The following is a 22777-nucleotide window of genomic DNA, read 5'->3' as shown; positions in this document are numbered from 1 at the left end:
TCACTAAACTCTAAACTCCGTCCGAACAGACCCTGGAAGGCCCAATGGTACTGACCGGCATCCTCACCCCACTGTTGTCACTGGATGCACATATGCAGGGGCATGTGGTCAGCACACCGCTCTCCCGGCCGTTTACGACATCGGAGTCGCTACTTCTCAATCAAGTAGCTCCTCAGTTTGCCTCACACGGGCTGAGTGCACCCCGCTTGCCAACAGCGCTCGGCAGACCGGATGGTCACCCATCCAAGTGTTAGCCCAGCCCGACAGCGCTTAACTTCGGTAATCTGACGGGAACCGGTGATAACACTGCGGCAGGGCCGTTGGCATCCACACTCACGTTTCAAGTGGTATTCCAAAATCGATTAAGGCGAATACCTAGATGTGTTTTGAAAAGGTTCAAAATGGTTCAAATGTCTCTAAGCACTATGGGACTTAACATCTGAGGTCATCAGTCCCCTAGACTTAGAACTACTTAAACCTAACTAACATAAGGACATCACACACACATCTATGCCCAAGGCAGGATTCGAACCTGCGATCGCAGCTTTTGAAAAGGACATCGCCGGTTTCTGTTCATCTCCTTGTCCATTCCTAGCCTGTTCTCCATATCTAACGACACCGTTGTCTACTGGACCTCTTTGCTTTTTGAGGAAACTTCATATCTAATACTACAGAAACTGTACCCTGACGTTCCCATAAGCAAAAGCGACAGAAGTTTCATGAGACTTTCATGGTCGTTATTAATCATGTAACACGACATCATCTACGTAAGAACAGTGATGTAGATTTCAGACAATATAGCTGCGTAGTATTAGTCGTTTTTGCAAAACTTCTTCCGCTCCATTAGGCCGTCTGGTTCAGCAACCGTATGTAGAATTTTTGAACGGAAAACTGTCTTAGTTGCAGCTTATTCTTATATTAACCCCACGTTCCGGTTACTACGGGCATTAATGCATTGTTAATAAAATAATAAGTTGCAACCAAGCCAGTTTTTAATTTTTTTAAAGTTTTTATTTCAATACAGTTTTGTCTATCTGTAATTTAGCTGCAAATTGTTTTTATTTTTGCTTACTCATTGTTATGTGGGTTAGAGTCCTGTTCCATATCATCCCAAATGGATGTGGGAATATTATTACGAACAAAAAGTGAAATAAAAAGTGTCTTATCACATTCCGATAATGACTTCTGTCTTGAATTTAGTAAAAGATATAAATTTTTGTCTGGCAGATTCCGTCCAGATAACAGACATTTTTTGCTATATAGAGTGGCTAATTACCTGAGCGCTTATTAATTCATAACTGAGTTACATTAAAAATAAAAAATAGACACAATTTTTTTTAAAAAAGGCGTTATTTATCTGTGGTTTGGTAGTACAGTGTGCCTTACGTGATGCTTGGTGTGAGATTTGCAGCTTTGTTTTCTCTTTTGTTGTTGAAATAACGTAAAAAATAATTGACTGAGTGATCTCAAACAGTTTTGATCAGATTAGTTCAGCACACTTTGTAACGACAAGCGCTCGTGTGTAGTAATGTCTGGTGAATTGTTACATCTCGTTAGTCATTTTCTGTAGCAAGTGCACAGATTTGCCAATACGTAGTCAGTCTTCTGAACGGCTTGATGCGGCCCCCCATGAATTCCTTACCTGCACCAACCTCTCCGTCTACAGAAGAACTTGCATCCTACGTCCTCAATTACTTGTTGGATGTATTTCAATCTCTGTCTTCCTCTACAGATTTACATTCTGTAGCTCCCTCTAGTAGTAAGGAAGTCATTCCCTGGTGTCTTAAAAGACATCCTCTCATCCTGTCCCTTCTTATTGCTAGTGTCTTCATAGACAATCCTATTCTCGTCGATTCCGTGAAGAACCTCCCCATTCCTCAGCTTATCAGCCCACTAATTTTCAACATTCTTCTGTAGAAGCACATCTCAGATGCCTCGATTCTCTTCTGTTCCGGTTTTCCCATAGTCGATGTTTCACTACCATACAGTTCTGTGCTCGAAACGTACATTCCCAGAAATTTTTCCTCAAATTAACGCCTATGTTTGGATCCAGTAGACCTCTATAGTTCAAGAATGCGCTCTCTGCCTGTGTTAGTCTGTTTTTTATGTCCTACTTTGGTTATTTTGCATGCAAAGTATCAGAATTCCTTAACTTCACCCGCTTCGTGATCATCAATTATGATGTTACGTTTCTGCTTCTCGCTACCTTTGTCCTTTTCCGTTTTATCCCAATCCATATTCCGCACTCAGTACACTGTGCGTTCCATTCAACACATCCAAGAATTTTTCTTCACTTTCAGTGACAGCAATGTCATCAGCGAATCTTCGCTATATAAATTGAACAGTACGGGCGAACACTTCGTTCTTAGTCATCCAGTCTTATTGTTCCCTCTTGGTTCTTGTACATTTGTGTATTACCCATCTTTCCCTAGAGCTTACTCCTATTTTCCCCATGATTTTGAACATCTTGCTCTTTTTTACATTGTCTAATTTCTAAGACGGAAAATCCTATGAAATTGTCTTGATTCTATTTCGGCCTTGCTTCCATTATCAACCTAAACGTCAGGACTACCTCTCTGGTGCCTTTACCTTTCCTAAAGAGAGATCGATCGTCATCTAACAAATCTTCAATCCTCCTTTCCGTTCCTTTGTATATTATTCTTTTAAGTTGCTTGGACGCATGATCTTTTAGGGCGGGTAGGACGTCAACTTGTTTGATATGAGGTCTTCCAATGCTCTTTTAAAGTCTGATTCTGATACTGGATTCCGCTTGTCTTTCACATTGACTCCTATTTCTTTTGTCATGTCAGCAGATCAGTCCTCACCCTCATAGAGGCCTTCAATGTACTCTTTCCATGTATCTGCTCTGTCCTCTGTGACAGCGAAATTTCCATTGCACTCCTGACGATAACATTCTTGCTTTTGATTTCATCGAAGGTTGTTTTGACTGTTCTGTACGCCGAGTCACTCCATCCGACTATCATTTCTTTTTCGATTTCTTCATATTTTTCCTGCAGCCATTTCGGCTTGGCTACCCTACACACCCTATTTATTTCATTCTGGAGTGACTGATATTCCTGTATTCGTGTCATTCGCTGAACATTTTTGTACTTCATTCTTTCGTCGATTAGTTTACGTTTTCTTCCGTTACTCAACGTTTCTTCGCAGTTACCTTCTTTAATTCTACGTTTGCCCGTCCACCATCTGTGATTGCCCTTTATAGAGGCTTCGACTCCTCCTCAGCTGAACTTTCTGCGTTCAAATGCTACAAAATTAAAATATCTTTGAGAGCAACATTGACATTTTCATATTAGTGTGGGATTTTTGTTTCCAAATCCACGAGTGCCGCAAAGTAAGAAATTCTTAATACTTGAGGGCATTTTGGTTCTGACGTTACAATCACAAAAAACCACGAGTGCCGCGAAGTAAGAAATTCGTAATACTTGAGGGCATTTTGTTTCTGACGTTACAGCTACAAAAATACTTATTTTTCACCAAACGCGTTTCGCTTTATTGAAATAAAGCATCATCAGCGATCTGTAATTAAGTTATTTACGCTTTGATTTGCTCCAAGACTGGAAAACAGAAAAGCAAATCAAAGTGTAAATAACTTAATTATAGACCACTGATGATGCTTTACCTCTATAAAGCGAAATACGTCTGATGAATTAAGCACGCATTTTTTATACTTGCAACGACAAAAACCAAAATACTTTCAAGAATTGTAAACTACGGACAATATGACCACATAACGGAGAATTTAAGCAATTCGTCGTTCAAGTACGAGTTCAACTATCACATCTTAAACAGAATTTTGAAGATCTGACCGAAGGTAACTGCGAAGAAACGTTGAGTAACGGCTGATAATATACTAGTTGAGACAGTGCAATTGACACTTAATGGACTGATAATCGTTCTATGCAACAAAATAAGGCGCGGAGCACCGGAATTTATTCGATCCTAACGTGATACTTATAACTAATATTAATTAATGGAGATTTTTAACTCAAGAAAGCGAATTTAGGTGATTACTGCCATTAACGATGGTAAGTGGAACATGTTCTCCACATCGATTCGACTTGTTTCGGAACAAATGCTTTATCTCCTATCCATCTAAAAAGGGGTACGTAAGCATTATGAAGTTATTTATGTGTAAAAGTTAGGAGGAACCGTGAAACACAGTGCTGTCATTGATATCGGATGTGGCAAAAAATGAGTATGTTGCGTTTCTCTGTCGTCTGTAAACGACATTGCATTGGAACGTGTTTGTTCGGCGTGAGAAGCTACATAGGTGGAAGGGGAAATATTGTAGCATTGGTTACCACCACTCGGTAGAGTAGAAGATACATGGTTTGTTTCTCAACAAGACAGTGCACCATCACTTCTGGAAAATAACTTAGCGGGTTGGTGTCGATTACGATGCTTTTGCGTCTACCCGTCAGATGAATATCAATAGTTCACAAGAACATTAATCCACTCACACATGATGACCTCACGGTCCAAAATTCGTGTAAAATTCACATTTTTAACGTTCTTTGACATCTTCAACAGAATTTTGGAGATCTGACCGAGTGGTATAAGCTCTGAGTGGATTAGAAATATTAATGAGCAAATGTGTATGATTGTTCTCCGAACAAGATATACACTACTGGCCATTAAATTTGCTACACCACGAAGATGACGTGCTACAGACGCGAAATTTAACCGACAGGAGGAAGATGCTGTGATATGCAAATGATTAGATTTTCAGAACATTCACACAAGGTTGGCGCCGGTGGCGACACCTACAACGTGCTGACATGAGGAAAGATTCCAACCGATTTCTCATACACAAACAGCAGTTGACCGGCGTTGCCTGATGAAACGTTGTTGTGATGCCTCGCGTAAGGAGGAGAAATGTGTACCATCACGTTTCCGACTTTGATAAAGTATGGCGACATTATTGCTCGCGTTGGTCGCGATCCAATGACTGTTAGCAGAATATGGAATCGGTGGGTTCAGGAGGGTAAAACGAAACGCCGTGCTGGATCCCAACGGCCTCGTGTCACTAGCAGTCGAGATGACAGGCATCTTATCCGCATGGCTGTAACGGATCGTGCAGCCACGTCTCGATCCCTGAGTCAACAGATGGGGACGTTTGCAAGACAACAACCATCTGCACGAACAGTTAGACGACGTTTGCAGCAGCATGCACTATCAGCTCGGAGACCATGGCTGCGGTTACCCTCGACGCTGCATCGCAGACAGGAGCACCTGCGATGGTGTATTGAACGACGAACCTGGGTGCACGAATGGCAAAACGTCTTTTTTTCGGATGAATCCAGTTTCTGTTTATAGCATCATGATGGTAACATCCGTGTTTGGCGACATCGCGGTGAACGCACATTGGAAGCGTGTATTCGTCATCGCCATACTGGCGTATCACCCGGCGTGATGGTATGGGGTGCCATTGGTTACACGTCTCGGTCACCTCTTGTTCGCATTAGCGGCACTTCGAACAGTGGACGGTACTTTTCAGATGTGTTACGACCCGTGGCTGTACCCTTCATTCAGTCCCTGCGAAACCCTCCATTTCAGCAGGATAATGCACGACCGCATGTTGCAGGTCCTGTACGGGACTTTCTGGATACAGAAAATGTTCGACTGCTGCCCTGGCCAGCACATTCTCCAGATCTCTCACCAATTGAAAACGTCTGGTCAATGGTGGCCGAGCAACTGGCCCGTCGCAATACGCCGGACACTACTGTTGATTAACTGTGGTATCATGTCGAAGCTGCATGGGCAGCTGTACCTGTACACGATATCCAAGCTCTGTTCGACTCAATGCCCAAGCGCGTCAAGGCCGTTGTTACGGCCAGAGGTGGTTCTGGGTACTGCTTTCTCAGGATGTATGCACCCAAATTGCGTGAAAATGCAATCACATGTCAGTTGTAGTATAATACATTTGTCCAATGAATACCCGTTTATCATCTGCATTTCTTCTTGGTGTAGCAATTTTAATGGCCAGTAGTGTAGTAAGTATACCTGGTAACACCGACAAAAGAATGTTGAAATATTTGTGATTTACTCACAAGAAACAGGACTTTTCTTGAAAGTCTACAGAGATAAGTGCTTGAGAAAACTGAACTGCACTAGAAGTTTATTCGCAGGCAGCCGTGCTGCGATAACAGCAGGAGTTCCGAGCAGCAGCGCTCAGAAAAAGGTCGCACCGTCTTCCTTTTAAAATATAAAGATCGCGGAGCTCGCCGAGCTTACAAGTTCTGGCCCGTGGGAGCAATAAATGAGGAGGCGTTGAGCCGCTGCCGCAGTGAAGTTGCCACCTTGGGGGCTGCTGACAACAGCAGTGGAGACAGAACAAGACGTTTAAAGCCGCGGCAGGCGCTGTGCTACGCGGAACAGCCGCCCTGCCAGGGGCAGACGGCAGCGGCAGGCTGAGCAAAGACCGATTCGCACAGAACCAGTGGTGTATTTACAATTTTGTTTCTCCACGGGGAGGGGATCATTCCTTCCATTCTATAACAGCTCAAATTGCAAATTAATTTTATTAATCCATGCTAATTTAATGTTCAAAATTACAAAAATAAAGTGTGTCATTGGTTTACATTTGTTTAGTTAGAAAATTAATGACATTACGAAAATGATTTATAAGAGGTTATAAATTACATCAAGAAATGAATTCTATAAGGTTATAATCCAGTTGCTAATAGAATTTTCTGCACCGATTATATTAATTGCCTATTTATGTAGTCAAGGCACGTGTTAATTTACAGGGTGACATTTACTGAAATAGAAATAATTCAAAAGCAAAGATCGCTTAAATACTGTTTACTGGATAACCGGTTTCAACACACTAAAGGTGTTATCATCGGATCTTGGCTTTTGAACTATTTCTACAACAGAGTGATCGCCCAATACGCTCTATGTTTTCGCTAGAAAATTACTGAACTGTATGGAAAGAAACGTAAATTAGTTACAAACTAAGGCGTGCAAACGCTTTATTCAACATGTAAACGTCACTACAGATATTCTGATTTAGTTTATGACATGTTCGATATGCCTGTCGTCATTGGCGATGATGTGGCGCAGACGAATAGCGAAATTCTGGATCACCTGCTGAAGTGTCGGACTATCGATGATGTCGATGACCTCCTGGAGGGCTGTTTTCGGCTCAGCAATGGTTTTGGAGCTATTGTTCTACATCTTGTCATTAAAATACTCCCACAAAAGGATTAGCATGTGTTCAGATCCAAAGAATACGGCGGCATATGCCAGTGGCCTCTGGGTACCCCAGAGCCAGATTGCGGTCCCCAAAGTGCTCCTGCAGGACATCAAACACTCTCCTGCTTCGATGGGGTCGAACTCTGTCTTTCATGGACCACATCTTGTCGGAGTCAGGGTCACTTTGAATAATGGGAATCAAATCGTCTTCCAAAACCTTCACCTACCGTTTGGTAGTCACCGTGCCGTCAAGGAATATCGCACCGATTATTGCGTGACTGGACATTACACACGACACAGTAACCTGTGAAGGGTGAAGAGACTTCTCGATGGCGAAATGCGGATTCTCAGTTCCCCAAAGGCACCAATTTTGCTCACTGACGAACCCATCCAAATGAAAGTGGACTTCTTTGCTAAACCAAACCATATTCACATCAGTCCTCTTCGTCAGTTCTGTGGACAATAGTGTTGACGAAACACAAGCACTTGTTCCATGGTCATGGGGCTTAAGGGCGGGTGGATTTGAATTTTGCATGAGAAGAGATGCAGGTCTTCAACAACAATTTGTCACAGTGCCTCCCGGCTGATTCCTACCTACTGTGTGGCTCGTCGAATCCATTTTCTGGAGCCGGTTTGAAACCCAGTGCGTGTCTTCTCGATGTTTTCAGATGTTTTCATCTTTTTCGAACGACCGACACTGCCAACACTGTCATCACGAACACTACACGTTCTCTCAAGCTTGCGAATCAAATTCTTTATTGTTAGCACACTTGGACCGATTGTCTTCAGCTTGAACTCGGTCGAAAACTTCCTTTGAGCCGCATATGGGCTGTTATTGCTCGCATAGTAGCATAGTAGGCCTTCTCAAGCGCTATCACTCAGGCACGCTGTACCGTGACATTTTCATGTGCAAATGGCCGACAACAACAACGCACGTGCACAAGCGCATACAAAAGAAATGTGTGTGAAATCTTATGGGACTTAACTACTAAGGTCGTCAGTCCCTAAGCTTACACACTATTTAACCAAAATTATCCTAAGGACAAACACACACACCCATGCCCGAGGGAGGACTCGAACCTCCGCCGGGACCAGCCGCACAGTCCATGACTGCAGCACCTCAGACCGCGCGGCCCAGCGCATACAAATTCCCATCAAGCCCCTCGGCAGTTTGAACGTCGTAACACAAACCGTTCAGAAGTTGTAATGATTTTATTTCATATAGTTCAATAATTCAGGTTGCCCTCCATGGAGTGGGTGCACACAACAACTGTGGTTATATTGGGTTGGATAGAGCAGCAATCAGTCGTAGAGTTAAGTTGCTTTAATATGACATTTATAGTCACAACGCAGATCAGATTTCGACCTGTATCAGGTCATTATCAATGCAGTGCGGAAATGTAGCAGTTGTTCAACCATTCAACTATGTAAGCATTCACTTGAGCACGAACAACTGCTACAATTCCGCACTGCATTGATAATGACCTGACACAGGTCGACATCTGATCTGCGTTGTAACTATACATGTCATATTAATGCAACTTAACTCTACGACTGATTGCTACTCTATCTAACCCAGTTCAATAATTGTCATCCTCTAATACTTTAACACACATAAACAGATCAAATGATTAAACAATTTACTAGAAATTTATGGTAAAAAGGAAGACGCCGGTCACTCTGCTTTGCCACATCATTTATCACAGTTTGTCCATCAGTCCTTTCTGTTAGATGAATTGTCATCATGGGAGCCAATCCAGACGTGCCTTGCTAGCTGTATTCCTTAGGTACAACTTGATTCTCTTAAGGACGAAGAAACTGCGCTCATTCGTGCCCCTTGTCAATGCTGCAGTTGCCACGAGCTGGAGAAACTGAAACACATTACGGTAGATCCGACGGCCCCAGACAGACATAGCTTCCACCGCGTTCTGAGGCAACAGCTCCAGTCGACTCAGATGTTGGTGGAAGTTCCAACTCAGCCGCTGTCGTTGTTAAATCGGTGATTAATGGGTCTGATGTAAAAAATGAATGGAGGTTCGTACTTCCATCAATGGTACCTCCATCTTCAGTGTTTCGTGGTAGAAGACAATTAAAGCTGTTAATAGGTTCACAATTTGTCAATAACCGATCCTGCAGTAAACTAATGAACGCTTCTAGAAAGGGTATGAACACAGACTCCTTGTAGTAACCCTGAACATCATTACCGGCATCCTGATTTGCACGATGTGATTGCTCGGTAGAAATGCGTGGTTGCTTGATTTCATCACCATTGGCGCGAAGCTAATTCCTTGGCTTCTAAGAAAAGCCGGATGATAGTATCATCAGCATCTTTTCTCATTGCCAGCAGTTCCCTTTTGAGATTCCCGGCTATGTTGATTAAGTCTACAAAATCTATATCTTGGAGCTGAAGTAGACGACAGATGGTCTTGCCCACCCCTCCCTCCTCCCGCCTCCCTAACCCCAGCGCAAAGAATTATCACGGTATATGTGTATATGTGTGTGTATGGCCAAATACTTTATCACAGGATAATTATAAATTTTTATTTTTATAATTATATATTTTGTGATTTTGGTTGGGGTGGCTTGAAATATTGTGGCCTAGCATGAGACTTCTAATTAACTTATACCGCGATAACACTCGTACGGACATCGGCTGCCCCGAAATACGTACGATATAATATTTTTTAAACACAACGCGCGACTCATCGCCTTCTAATAAATAGTCTGGAGGAGCACTGCTATTTAGAAAAGAAAATATGCGTATTCTTACGCAAACTGTAATTATTAATATGGGTCTCAGGGGCTACCGGCTACTTATGTACCAAACTACACAAAGATAAACTGGGATATTGCGGAATACAATGATTTTCAATATTTCTTGTTCATTATTTGCAAGGCAACACTGGAGAGAATCTCATCTGCCGTTAGGCGGCCAAAATGAAACATACTGAACTAATTCAGTGCTGTGAGTTTTAGTAAATTAAATTCATCACTACGCAGTTTATCTTTAAAATTAATGAAAGATGAAACTTGAGAAGTCTCTCGCATTTATGTTTAATATTATGACATGAAATTTTAATTAAATCATACAGTTAGCGTAATGGCCGACTAAATCCTGCTAGGGGAGATGAGCTCCCTGCACTACAAAGTTCTGTAAAAACTTTGTTAATTATAATTACGTGTTGCGATCATGAGAGGTGACAACTAAGTCAATAATACACACTTTTCAATAACAGTTTCTATTATATTTTTCAAAAATACAGATAAAACTTACGTTAATTATTAGATAGCAGTATAATGGCGGCCTACCACTAGACGAAACAAAACAGGAGAGTCCGTTCAATCAAAGTATTGTCTCTGATCTTCCTGGCCTATATATAGAGATTATACCAAAAAACGTTTTTTTGTTAATTACATCCAAATTTGTGTTTTGATAATAATAACTTACGTTATTTACTATTTTTGTACACCACGCAAATAATTTATGTTTCACACGGCTCATAGCAAAAACTTCTTTTCCCTTTCTCCAAATGTCCATTTATGTGACATACCGTCACAGAATTCAGTAAGTGTTAACGAGCAGACGACAAAATCTACCTCGTTGATAGCTGCTAACAGAATCATGGCATCGTGATACGTGATCTTGTCAAATTCTCGAATCTTCCCCAGAGCCGAAACAATACATCCATATATTTCCTTGAAGTCTCGTGTGCTACAAAGATATTCAATCCGTCTAGTGAGTATGGGTACGTTTCAAACTCCTGACTCCAACATCGGTTAATGATTCAAGGACATCATTTAATATTTGCGTACATTTTGGTGTCCCAAAGAAATTGCACCATTTTCGGTGTTCATAGTGAGTTCCTGATTATTGGAATGTTGCATGTGTTGGTGACTACCAAACTGAAATTATGAGCTGCACAATGAGAACACACAGTCCGAAGACTGATTTGATGTATCTCTCCATCTAGTCTGCCCCGTTTGGCTGCTTCATCTCTGAATAACTGCTGTGACCCACATCCATTTGAAGCTGCCTATTGTGTTCGTATCTAGGTCTCTCTATATAATTTTTACCCACATATTTTCCTTTCTTACCAGACAATTCCTTGATTTCTCAGGATGTGGCCTATCAAGGGTCCCTTCTTTTAGCCAAACTTTGCCATAAATATGTTTTCTCCATCTGTTGTAGTTCAATGTCTGAAGTCTTAGTCTGTCAACTTACTGTCTTGTAATGGAACACGTTGAAGATAATTTTTTAAATAGCAACTAGTTTGGTAGTTTATAATTATTATTCTACAGTATTACACAAGAAGTTCGCTGTTTTCTGGGGCACTGGGCCTTGGAATACGAAACTTTTCGTATTTAGGAAACTCTCAAGTACCGTACAGGAAACGATTACCATTAGAAATCGCATTTTTTTTCTCTTATTTTCTCTTCTGTAATACCTAAAATTGGGGAACAAGTACTGTCATAAGAAAATGAAACACCTATAGACTTCCTTGAGATGTCATTTATTGTGTAGCTACGAGTTTCGACGCTTCAGTGCACCATCTTCAGGCCTTAGTTGATGCTACAGGGGTTATCACAATCCATATATACGATGCATCAATAGCCAACTGCCTGTAACTATGATGTATGTCCAACCATCAAGTGATGCATCGCATATATGGATCGTCATAACACGTTCAGATCAAATAAGGCTTGAAGATGGTGCACTGAAGCGCCGAAACTGGTGGCTACACGATAAATGACATGATAAGGACGGCTGTAGGTGTTTAATTTTCTTACAATAGTGAACGGCCGTAGTCCCCCAGTTCTCCAGCCACAAGGATGGACATACAAAAAGTTGAAGTTCTACTGTGTCGGCTGTGTGAGAGTCAGCACCGACACAAACAGGAAAGGAGCGAAGTTATGATGGCCGGTGGCAGGAATCCAAAATGATATTTACGATCTATTACTCGCAGAAGTCAAGTTAAGTGTCGTCTCCCTATTACTCAGTAATGATGCTCTCGAAATCTCCAACCGAACTGAGCCCAACTAGGATGAACGGCTTATTAAATCAATCTTGACAATGGGCACTGAACCGATGGCTCTTGACCTTCCATCATACATCAACGTGAGGTGGCAAATATGAGGTAGCCAAGGAGATGGAAACGTGGTTTCTACTATGCCAAGACTGCTTGGTAGCTACAACAGGAAAACACAATTAATTAACAGGAGTACAAATTAAGAAAGTATTTATTACTTAACTTTGCTGTAGTCCATGGTAAGTCGGTTGAAAACTATAGAAGACGCGACTAGACTAAGCGTCTGTAGAATGACATAATTTACAAGTCACAAATCTTGCAGTGACGAATTAATATCTCGTAATCTTGAATGTCGAATCCGGTGAATTTGAAGACTAACTTGGAACAGAGCTACAAAGGTTTGATGTCAGCAGTAACTGAGCTGCAGACGACCACTGACATCGGCGCTGGCTGACCACTGAGCTCGGCTACAAACTGTAGACTGCCACAACTGCACTACTCTCCGGCTGCACATGAAGTGGCCTAGCGGCGCCTCTCGGCGAGCATACGTACTGCAACTGGCCGTGTATGGCTACCACAGCCGTTCTTCTGTTCCGTTTATCGAGAGAATCGCATCCGGCGGATCGATCTCTCAGGCGGCGGTGTGGTCGTAAGACTGACATCACATGAACTCTTGTCTTCATGGAGGTGTGGCGCTGCCCGCTCTTTCCACTGGTGCACAGGTCAGCGCCTTCTTGATGCTGTTTCGTGATGTGCAGTCGATGCTTCAGGATTGCACATTCCTCCTCCCCTCCTACCCCCTCCCAAAAAGGCCGCATTGTTATCATGTAGGAAGCCATCTCGTGATACGGGGGGGGGGGGGGGGGGGCTGAAGGCAGGAAACTTGGAGTCGTGAGGAACCGGATCTAGGAAACGACGCCGAGCCACCGGCCGCGTCCCAACATCCGTCCTGCGGTCCGAGGGGAACGTTGACCGGGTAACCCCCGAAAAGGCGCACCGATGGTGGCAGCGGCGACGGTGGCGGCGGCGGCGGCGGCGACGACGACGAAGATGGCACCGGGTCCATGGCGGGCGCCGGGACGAGCGCTGGGAAGCTGAGCCGCTGTGGCGGCGAAGGCGATGGCTCCGGCTCCATCCGTTCCGCAGACGGAGCCGAAGAGGCAGCCGGGGAAGGCCGCGCCGGCCGCAAGATCCCGGTAGGACGAGAATCTGGGGTCAGAAAACTTTGGAAAGAGTCTCGCAATCGACAAGCACGAATCTGCTTCCGATAGCGAAGCAGCAACCCAGCAGGACCTTGAATATATACAAGCGCCCAAATTCCGAAGAATCGCTCCTCTCTGCCACAGGCTGGTGCGAGCGAAAGCACTGGAAAGAATATACGCATTAGGCGCAAATCGATATTTGTGGAGCGTGGCAGGCGGCGTGCGTTGCGGTGGGTGCAGCAGTGGAGCAGCGTGCGGTGGGGCTGGGAGCGGTACCTTGCGTGGAAGAGCACCAGTGCTTGCTCCCGTGTGTGGGAGGCACGTATTTTGTTCACCTGTTGCTTGAACGTATGCACAAACCGTTAAGCTTCTCCATTCGATTTAGGCTGAAACGGAGCACTGGTTGTTGTTGTTGTGGTCTTCAGTCCAGAGACTGGTTTGATGCAGCTCTCCATGCTACTCTATCCTGTGCAAGCTTCTTCATCTCCCAGTACCTACTGCAGCCTACATCCTTCTGAATCTACTTGGTGTATTCATCTCTTGGTCTCCCTCTACGATTTTTACCCTCCACGCTGCCCTCCAATACTAAATTGGTGATCACTTGGAGCACTGGTAAGGTGAGTGATACAATTGGGTGCACAAAATGTTCATTCGACTGAGGATGAAACGGAGCACTGATAAGGTGAGTGATACCATTGGCTGCACAAAATGTTCAAAGTCATGAGCCGTGAACAGTGATTCGTTGTCTGTAACCAGCACATCAGGCAAACCTTCCTAGCAGAAAATAGATACGAAGCTACGGTGCTACGCGACGTAGTCGAGTTCATGGGCACTGCGAATGGATATTTGTTAAAAGAGTGCACAACAAGAAGCCAACGAGTGTTCCAAAAGAACAAGAAAAGTCAATATGCACTCGTTGCCACGGCGATTGAGACTGTGGCCGAGCTGAAAACGGTATGGGCGGGGCCGATAAAGTTTCAGCACAAGCACGACACTGTGACGTCATCTGTTCAATAAGGGCGTCCATGCCCGCCCAAGTACAGTTCCGGCGCACTAAAGGTATTCCCCAATGTCCTTGGTGGGGCAATCGCAACACATATTTTTGCAACACTTTAGGAATAAGCACACGCGATTGTCCAGAATCATTTCGCAATAAAATTACACCGTGTTGGACGGAGAGGCTATGCTAACGAGCAAACTATCGGCGCACAAAACAGTTCTTTGAATGTTTTTCAGTAAAAGAGGCCAAGCAGTACGGATGTAGTGTAACAAAAAGTCAGGTTCTGCTTCTGTGGCCTGTGCAATTTTCCTATTGCGCAGTGGAAAAGTATGTGAAAGTTCAGTATTCTGCGCATAGGTTCGACAACAAGATGCGGCCGGCCGCGGTGCCCGAGTGGTTCTAGGCGCTTAAGTCTGGAAACGCGCGACTGCTACGGTCGCAGGTTCGAATCCTGCCTCGGGAATGGATGTTTGTGTTGTCCTTAGTTACGTTTAAGTAGTTCTAAGTTCTAGGGGACTGATGACCTCAGATGTTAAGTCCCATAGTGTTCAGAGCCATTTGAACCATTTTTTTTAACAAGATGCGGCAGTAGCATGGAATTCAAAATCAGGACCTACAGGAAGACGAGGAAGGACGTCAGCAGTTGCACACTTCGACGTGGGTCGGTACAATATTTCGTACTAATACTGACATTAACAAAGCACAATGCTGCAGCTTCTGAGTCGTGAGCGGCAAAACAGGTTTGGAAGGATGAAACAAAGACTGGCGTGGCTTATGATCTGTCACTACGTAAATCTTCCGATCAAACAGATAGTAGTGAAACTTCGTCACACCATAAATAATAGCGAGCACCTCCTCGATCTGTGCGTAGTTACACTGAGTTATGATCAATAACTTGGAAGCGAAAGTAATCGGCCTGTCCTGTGAACCAAATCTGTACGAGATCACAGCTCCGATCCCACATGAAGAAGCGTCCGCTGTCAAAACCACAGGCTTAGCGGGATCGACATGAAGAAGGTCTCTGTCATTCCACAAGGCATTTTCAAGTTTCTGGAACGCATCCTGACACTCTTTCATCAAAATAAAGGCACATCTACCGGTGCGAATGATGTAACGGAGCCGCAATCTGGGCTGCGTTCGTTATAAACAGGATATAATACGACAAATTCCCAGTAACTGATGGCAGTTCCGTCATTTTCCGCGGGGCAAGGAGGTCCCGGATAACCAGCAAATGTGATTGAAGGGGATGAACTCCCTGGCTGTTAAGAACATGGCCCAAATACTGAATTTCAGTCTGAAAAAGGCAAATTTGTCCAGGCGACCAAAACTGCAGCTGAAAGTACTCGAAAAAGGGTTCGAAGATTACTGATATGTTTCTCCGGTGTACGTCCAGACACCAGAATATCGTCCAAGTAATTTGAACAGAATGGAAGTTTTGCAGTAAGCGATTCTAAGAGATTCTAAGCGCTGCCAGAGGGGAAGAGTTAAAATTTCAACAATCATAAATGTGTGTTGACAACATATACTTTCTTAGACACCTCATCTTGCGGAGTTTGCAAATACGCATCGCATAAGTCAGTTGTTAAAAATTAGTGGCCTGCATCAAGTGCGTCCATTAATTCCTCAGGGCGAGGCAACGGATAAGAACCAATTATTATTTGTGGATTCAAAATGGATTTAAGATCAACACAACGGCGAAGTCTTCCACAGGTCTTTGTTAAGATTACTGAGGGAGAAGCCCATTGACTAGCCTGGATGGGAGCAACAACACCATTGTCTTGCCATTCTTTATGTTCACTTGCAACGTTGTCTCTAATGCGGGACGCGCCCGAAAAAACGTAGGTTGCGGATTGTCCTTTATTGTAACGTATGCCACAAAATTATTTGCTCTGCCTAGTCCTTCATAAAATAAATCAGCCAACTCCTCAAGCAATTGAGTAACACTGACGTTTTGGTTGAAAACAGGAAAAGAAAGTATGTTGTTCAGAATACGAAGATCAAAAATATCAAAGCAATCTAACCCAAAATTATTTTCACATTCTCGCGAACGCAAAATTGTAAATGTCACTGTTCTGGTGTGAGATGAGAATGTGCCAGGCAAACTACATCTACTAAGCACCGGAATTTCCTGACCGTTATATACAGTAAGTTGCGTGCAAGATTGTATCAACTGTGGCGAACCCAAATGTTCACAGGTGGCACGATTAAGCAATGGAACGGAAGCGCCGGGTCGCACAGTGTCCGGCAGTGAAAAAATTGACAAACAGTTTTTTTGCCTGTCGTTGCACAGCAGTTGAGCGGGTGATGATGATGATGTTTGGTTTGTGGGGCGCTCAACTGCGCGGTCATCAGTGCCCGTACAAAGTCCCAATTTTTACACAGTCGAATCCAGCCGCTGTCAAGAATGATGATGATGATGAAATGATGAGGACAAAACAAACAACCAGTCCCTGGGGAGGGAAAATCCGCAACCCGGCTGGGAATCGAACCCGGGACTCAGCGATCCCGAGGCAGCAACGCAAGCCACTTTTTCTTTTTTTTTGTTGATCTTGTTCGTTTTAGTTCGTTATATTTGTTCTGGGCGAACGTCCCACGACGCTTGTTCAAGTGCATCGTTGATCGATTAACTCAGCATTTTTATTACAGAGGGCATCTAACCCTTTGACCGAACTCGCCGACCTAGACACTAGCTGCCGACTGTTCAGCGGGCCGAAGGCACAACCTGAATTTGGTAGTACCGATAGCTGGTTTAGAAAAAAAAAAAAATACATTCAGTGAATGAGAAAGTGCCCCGCGCTTACGAGAGCGAACGTGGGTGGGAGTTATTTTGCTTTTGAAAACACACAGACCGTACATGACCTGGCTATCCACGAGCAAAGCAAGTAGCGTTCCGCGAAGGACAATTTTGTCTTTTATGTGTGGAAAAGTAGCGGGGACATGATTTCACAGCAGACACACGCGGTGACACTTGTTTACTCCGTCCACGTTGCAGTGACCTGTTTGCGCGTGGTGGTCGGTCACAAGGCCTTACCTGTTTGTCACTTTCCGTTACACTGCAGACAGGAGCAACCCCAAAGTTTTCAAAAAATGGTTGAAATGGCTCTGAGCACTATGGGACTTAACTTCTGAGGTCATCAGTCCCCTAGAACTTAGAATTACTTAAACCTAAGGACATCACACACATCTATGCCCTAAGCAGGATTCGAACCTGCAACCGTTGCGGTAGCGCGGTTCCGGACTGTAGCGCCTAGAACCGCTCGTCCACCCCGGCCGGCGTCAAAGTTTTCCAGGACACTGTCACACGAGTACTGACGTTCAATAATTTGCAACACTTGTTTCAAAGTAGGATCAGAATGTTTGAGAATTTCTTCACGAATCCTACTGTCTGGCACATTGTACGTAATTGCATAACGAATCATTACCTCACTATAGTACTGGCCACAGTTACTTTGGAAACGATACTCGTGTCAAACCCTGAAGTTCTGTGACCCAACGACGGAATGTCTGTTCTGGCTTTTTTCACGATCGAAAGAACTTTTAATGAGCTGCATCAGCCTGTACCTGATTCTCGTAATACTTAACGCGGGAGGAAACTAAATCGTCCAAACCTAGCAACTCCGACCTTCTAGTTGGGAATAACTTCTGAGCGAGGCGGTAAACTCCTGTGCCAGCCGTTGACAAGAAATAAAGTTTCACAGTCTTGATGTGTAGCACAAAGAGCACCGAACTGAGTGTACCATTCTATCTAGTCCTCATGGTGATCACTGATAGCTCCGAATGGTTGATTGCACGGTGGTGGAGCCGTAGATGCGGCTGGCTGTTGTGGCGGAGGTGATGCAGCAGCGGCTTGGGCATTAATGAGCTGCTGCACAGCCGTGATCAACTGCGACATCTGGTGGTTCTGAAACTGAATGAACTGCATTGGATCAAAGCCAGAAGCATAGGCGCAGGTGGTGTAGGAGGCGGGTTAGAGGCCATATTACTGGGAGGAAGGCCACAACAAATTTTAAGCTATGCAAATACGAGTACACAACTAGTGGAAGCGTTGCGGCTAGTCTGCAAGAAAGAACACATTTAGTAGTGATGTTCCTCTGAAATAAAAGAAAAATATTAGTGACGTGATGTGACGTAGTGGCGAAGAGAGAAGGTAGCGCTGGCTCTCTTATCTGCGGAGCCAGATGTTGTGTGTACTACTGTGGGATTCGGACCCTACACAAACAAGGAAGGAGCGAAATTGGGATGGCCAGTGGCAGGAATTCTACTATTACTCTTCTATTACTCAGCACTGATGTTTTCGAAGTCTGCGACCTAAGTGAGCCCGACCAGCGATGGGAGGCTGGTTAAGTCGGCGTTGACAGGGGACGCTGAACTCTGCCTTCCTGGAGGTGTGGCGCTGTCAGCTCATTCCATTGGCGTGCGGGTCAGTGCCTTTTGATGGCGTTTCGCGACGCTGTGCTGGTCGGTCTGCAGGCGTTGCTTTAGGACCGCACAAGTACCATAGCTGTTCAAATTAAGTTTACTTATCTGGATTTCGTAGCACTTCCTGCAGAAACATCCAGTCTTAGTACAAAAATCTGCCCTAATAGTGTAACCATAAACCGAATTTTCAGCTATATTCTATAGATAATATTCGTCTTCTTTTAGTTAAGATTTTCTACTGTGTTGCTTTGTTGGCAGCAGTTCGATATTTTAGGTATAGCAAGGGCAGAAAAGTGTGAGTAGGATCGCACAATCATTTTAACAGCCCATGCATCCAAATTACTGACAAGGTTAATATGCAGAAGAATGGAAAGGAAAGTTCAGGATCTGTTAGATAATGATCAGTTGGACTTTCGAAAAGCAAAAGGAAGCAGAGGGGTAGTTCTGATGCGCTTGATAATGGAAGCATGAATGAAGAAAAGTCAAGACATGTTCATACGATTTGTAGACCTGGAAAAGAGTCCGACAACGTAAAATGATGCAAGATGTTCGAAATTCTGAGAAAAGTAGGGGCAAGCCACAGGTAAAAATTGGTAATGTACAATATGTACAAGAACCAAGAGGGACAATAAGAACGGAAGACCAAAAACGAAGTAGTCGAATCAAAAAGTACGAACAACTGCTGTTCAATCAATGCAAGGAAAAGCAATGACAGAAAAAGGTTGAAGAGTGAAACTAAAATTCTCCCGTAAAGACATCAACGATAAGATTCGCTAACGCCACTGCTATCCTCAGTCAAAGGAAAGAAGAATTACGTGTCCTGTTGATCAAATGAATAATTTAATGAGTAAAGAATATGGATTGAAAGCAAACCGAAAAATGCAAAGGTAATAAGGAATAATATAAATAAGAATAATTATACACTTAACATCAAAATTAGAAGACCTCCAAGTACACAGAATTAAGGAAACCACATACTTTGGAAGCAAAATAGCAAGAAGGACATAAAAAGCAGACTAGCACAGGTAATGAGGGAATTTCTAATCAAAAGGGGTCAAATAATATTAAACATAGGTGTTAATTTAAGGAAGAAGTTTCTGAGGTGGTGGGTTTAAAGCACAGAATTGAATGGCAGTGATGAATGCACTGTGAGGAAACCGGAACACAAGAGAATCGAAGCTTTTGAGATGCGGTTCTACAGGAGAATGTTGAAAATTAAATGTACTGATAAGGAATGTATTGGTATTCCGCAGAATCGACAGAGAACGGAAGATATGGACGACAATGGCGAGAAGAATGTAAAGGATGGTAGGACATGTCTTAACTCATCAAGAAATTACATGAGTCACAGTAGAGGGAGTTTTGGAAAATTAAAACTGTAGAAGAAGACAGAAGTTATTATCCGAAGATGAAGATGTTGGCACAAAAGAGGAATTCGTGGTGGGACACCTCAAATCAGTCATATGTAGCATCTCAAACTAGAATTTATGTAGCAACATATACCAATATTTTTAATTGTTTAGATTCCTGCACAATGGCCTAAAATTTCTGCAAGAAATCTACCAGTTTCTTATGCCACTGACCATTTACAAGATAGGTAATAATGAAAACACGTTCAAGTGAAGCTACAAAAATTGCGTCAGAATTGGAACGTTGAAAATACGGTGCGTCATACGATAAGATGCAACTGTGATTTTTGCACATTATTTAATTTTTATCTAATCTGTATGGCTTCAGCGTCAAGTTTTGAACGCATTGTCATTTTTGTCTATGTTGTAGATCTAAAGATGGCTGAAGACGGCAGAAACCGTTCGTTTTTTGTAGAATATGATTGTCCCGAACTATAAACGATTTTAAAAGTATTTCACCTATCACCGACGTCTCCATTAAAGCCGAAATGTCATTATTTCCAAAACAAATCTTTGAACGACTGTCAGATTCACTTGGTAGTGACCCTCACAGAGTAGCTATGCTTAACAGTTCGTAAGAGTTTTCTGTAAGCGATGGCCTGCGTAGTATCCTTTCATTTAATATGTCTCACTCTTGACTTATGTGGCACATGTTTCTCAAATCGTGGACCGAAAGCTGTTGTTGGCAGCAATAAGGCAGAACATGCTTTTCTTCACTCACTGGCTTAAAACGAAAAGGTAAACTTATGTGAACCGTGATGAATTCTTCGGTTAATTTTATTTTTATACTGATGATTTACACTGCCAAAACGTACCTGGGGAATCATGAATTTCTTTTACTTCACCTAAGAGTCTTATTAATTATTTCCACGTGTACATTTAAAACAATCTCCCAGAGGTACTCAGTTGTTATCATCCATAGAGCAAGACAATTCCAAGGTGATGTTTTCGTGTGTGCTTGGCAAAATACTCTAAGAAAAATCCCCAAAATAACAGTGTTCCCTGGAGATACAGTAATGGAAAAAGCCACAGCAGATAATTAGCTCTTGAAAATATTTTCACGCCAGATGCAGTGTCCTGCTTACTGGGGCGAACTAAGACAAATTAAAATTCCTGTAGGAAGTTCAGAAGACAAATTAGTTCGGATGGTTAACGTTGTTTCCAATTTAAAAATAAGGAAACGTAGCCGAGGGCAAATTCTTTTGTTAAATGTGGGAGTCTTTGTAAGGAAAGCATTTAATTTCATTAGTCGAGTCATAACTAATATTACAACCAAGTAGGTATAACATTAATCTGAAGATGGCAAACTTCTTCCCCTTTCCTTATTACATCTTTCTTGACAGATGTTGATGCCAAAAAGAACTTTCGAACTTTATTTTATCTTAGTTTATCCAGTTTTCTTGTTGCTTCCTTCATGAGGCAATCATCCGTTTTCTTTACAAATTCCTCGTGAACGCAGAAGTGAATTCTGTTTATAGCAGTTTACATATGTCAGTTACTAAAGTGAATGTTTACTGCTTCTCCATTTATTCACACAATGATATCTAACACTTAAGATTCATTAATTTTTAATAAGACGTCTCTTGCTTGAAGTAGTTCCGATTTCGCGTTCTAAACAACTCATTTGCTTCTTTTTGTTATTACCGTTTAGTTTTTCGTCTATTTCAGATCCTATACTTGAATTATGATGTGTGTTAACTGAATCTTCCTACATATTCCCATTTTCCTGCTTTCATTAAGTTCTTTTATTTTATTAAAGTTGCCTATGAATTCCATATAGACTGTAGTTTCAATTGTTAAGGCTTTCTTTTAACTGGTATTTGTATTATTGTCCATCTTTAATACCTCTTGTAGTTGTCTCACCAAATATTGTTTATATTTTACTTGGTTCATTTATTTAACGCAAACTGTTACATAGCCACAGTCTTGAATATAATGTTAATGTTTTTCCTGTTTGCTTCTTTTGTGTTTGTCTATTGTTCAGCCTTTTTACCTTTTAAAAGTACAGTGTTAACACACTCTCAAAGATTGCATTTACTGTATGGTCCCTCAGACTCCTCCATTATCCTGCATTTATTTATTTATTTCTATTTATCTTATTGATATTGCTTAAGTTCCTTATGTATTTTGTAGTTACATTGATAATTGTTTCTTCTTTTAATTGGTTTGTGTATCACTCAAATGTTTTATACCTCCTGAAGTAGTCTTGTCAAGCACTAACTTTAATTTATTTTATTATTTTTGTTTATTAATAGAAACTGTTATGTAAGCAGGCTGTTCGTATTTTTTCCTGTTCAATTTTTTTACTTTTTCAATGCATTGCCACCACACTGTCAAAGATTTTACTTATTGTGTGTCTCTGCTTCGATGTAGACGTGTAACTTCTCCTTCAACGTTGTTTACAAAAATTGTAACTTCTTTGGTGACAATACTCAGTAAATCCCTGAAGATAACTTTGTAAGCCGAAAACCGGTTAACTCAATAAAAGTAATACTGTAGAAC

The 22777-nt window shown here is 42.5% G+C and overlaps 1 pseudogene; it reads right to left on the bottom strand.

Moving 5' to 3' along the window:
• Window positions 1-207: 207 nt before the first annotated feature.
• On the bottom strand, window positions 208-325 carry LOC126482966 (5S ribosomal RNA; annotated as a pseudogene).
• Window positions 326-22777: the final 22452 nt, after the last annotated feature.

Source organism: Schistocerca serialis, chromosome 5 (genome assembly GCF_023864345.2).
Source record: "Schistocerca serialis cubense isolate TAMUIC-IGC-003099 chromosome 5, iqSchSeri2.2, whole genome shotgun sequence".
In the NCBI taxonomy this organism is placed as follows: domain Eukaryota; kingdom Metazoa; phylum Arthropoda; class Insecta; order Orthoptera; family Acrididae; genus Schistocerca; species Schistocerca serialis.
Note: the sequence above shows the minus strand (reverse complement) of the source record. Positions and strands in the feature narration are given on the sequence as shown.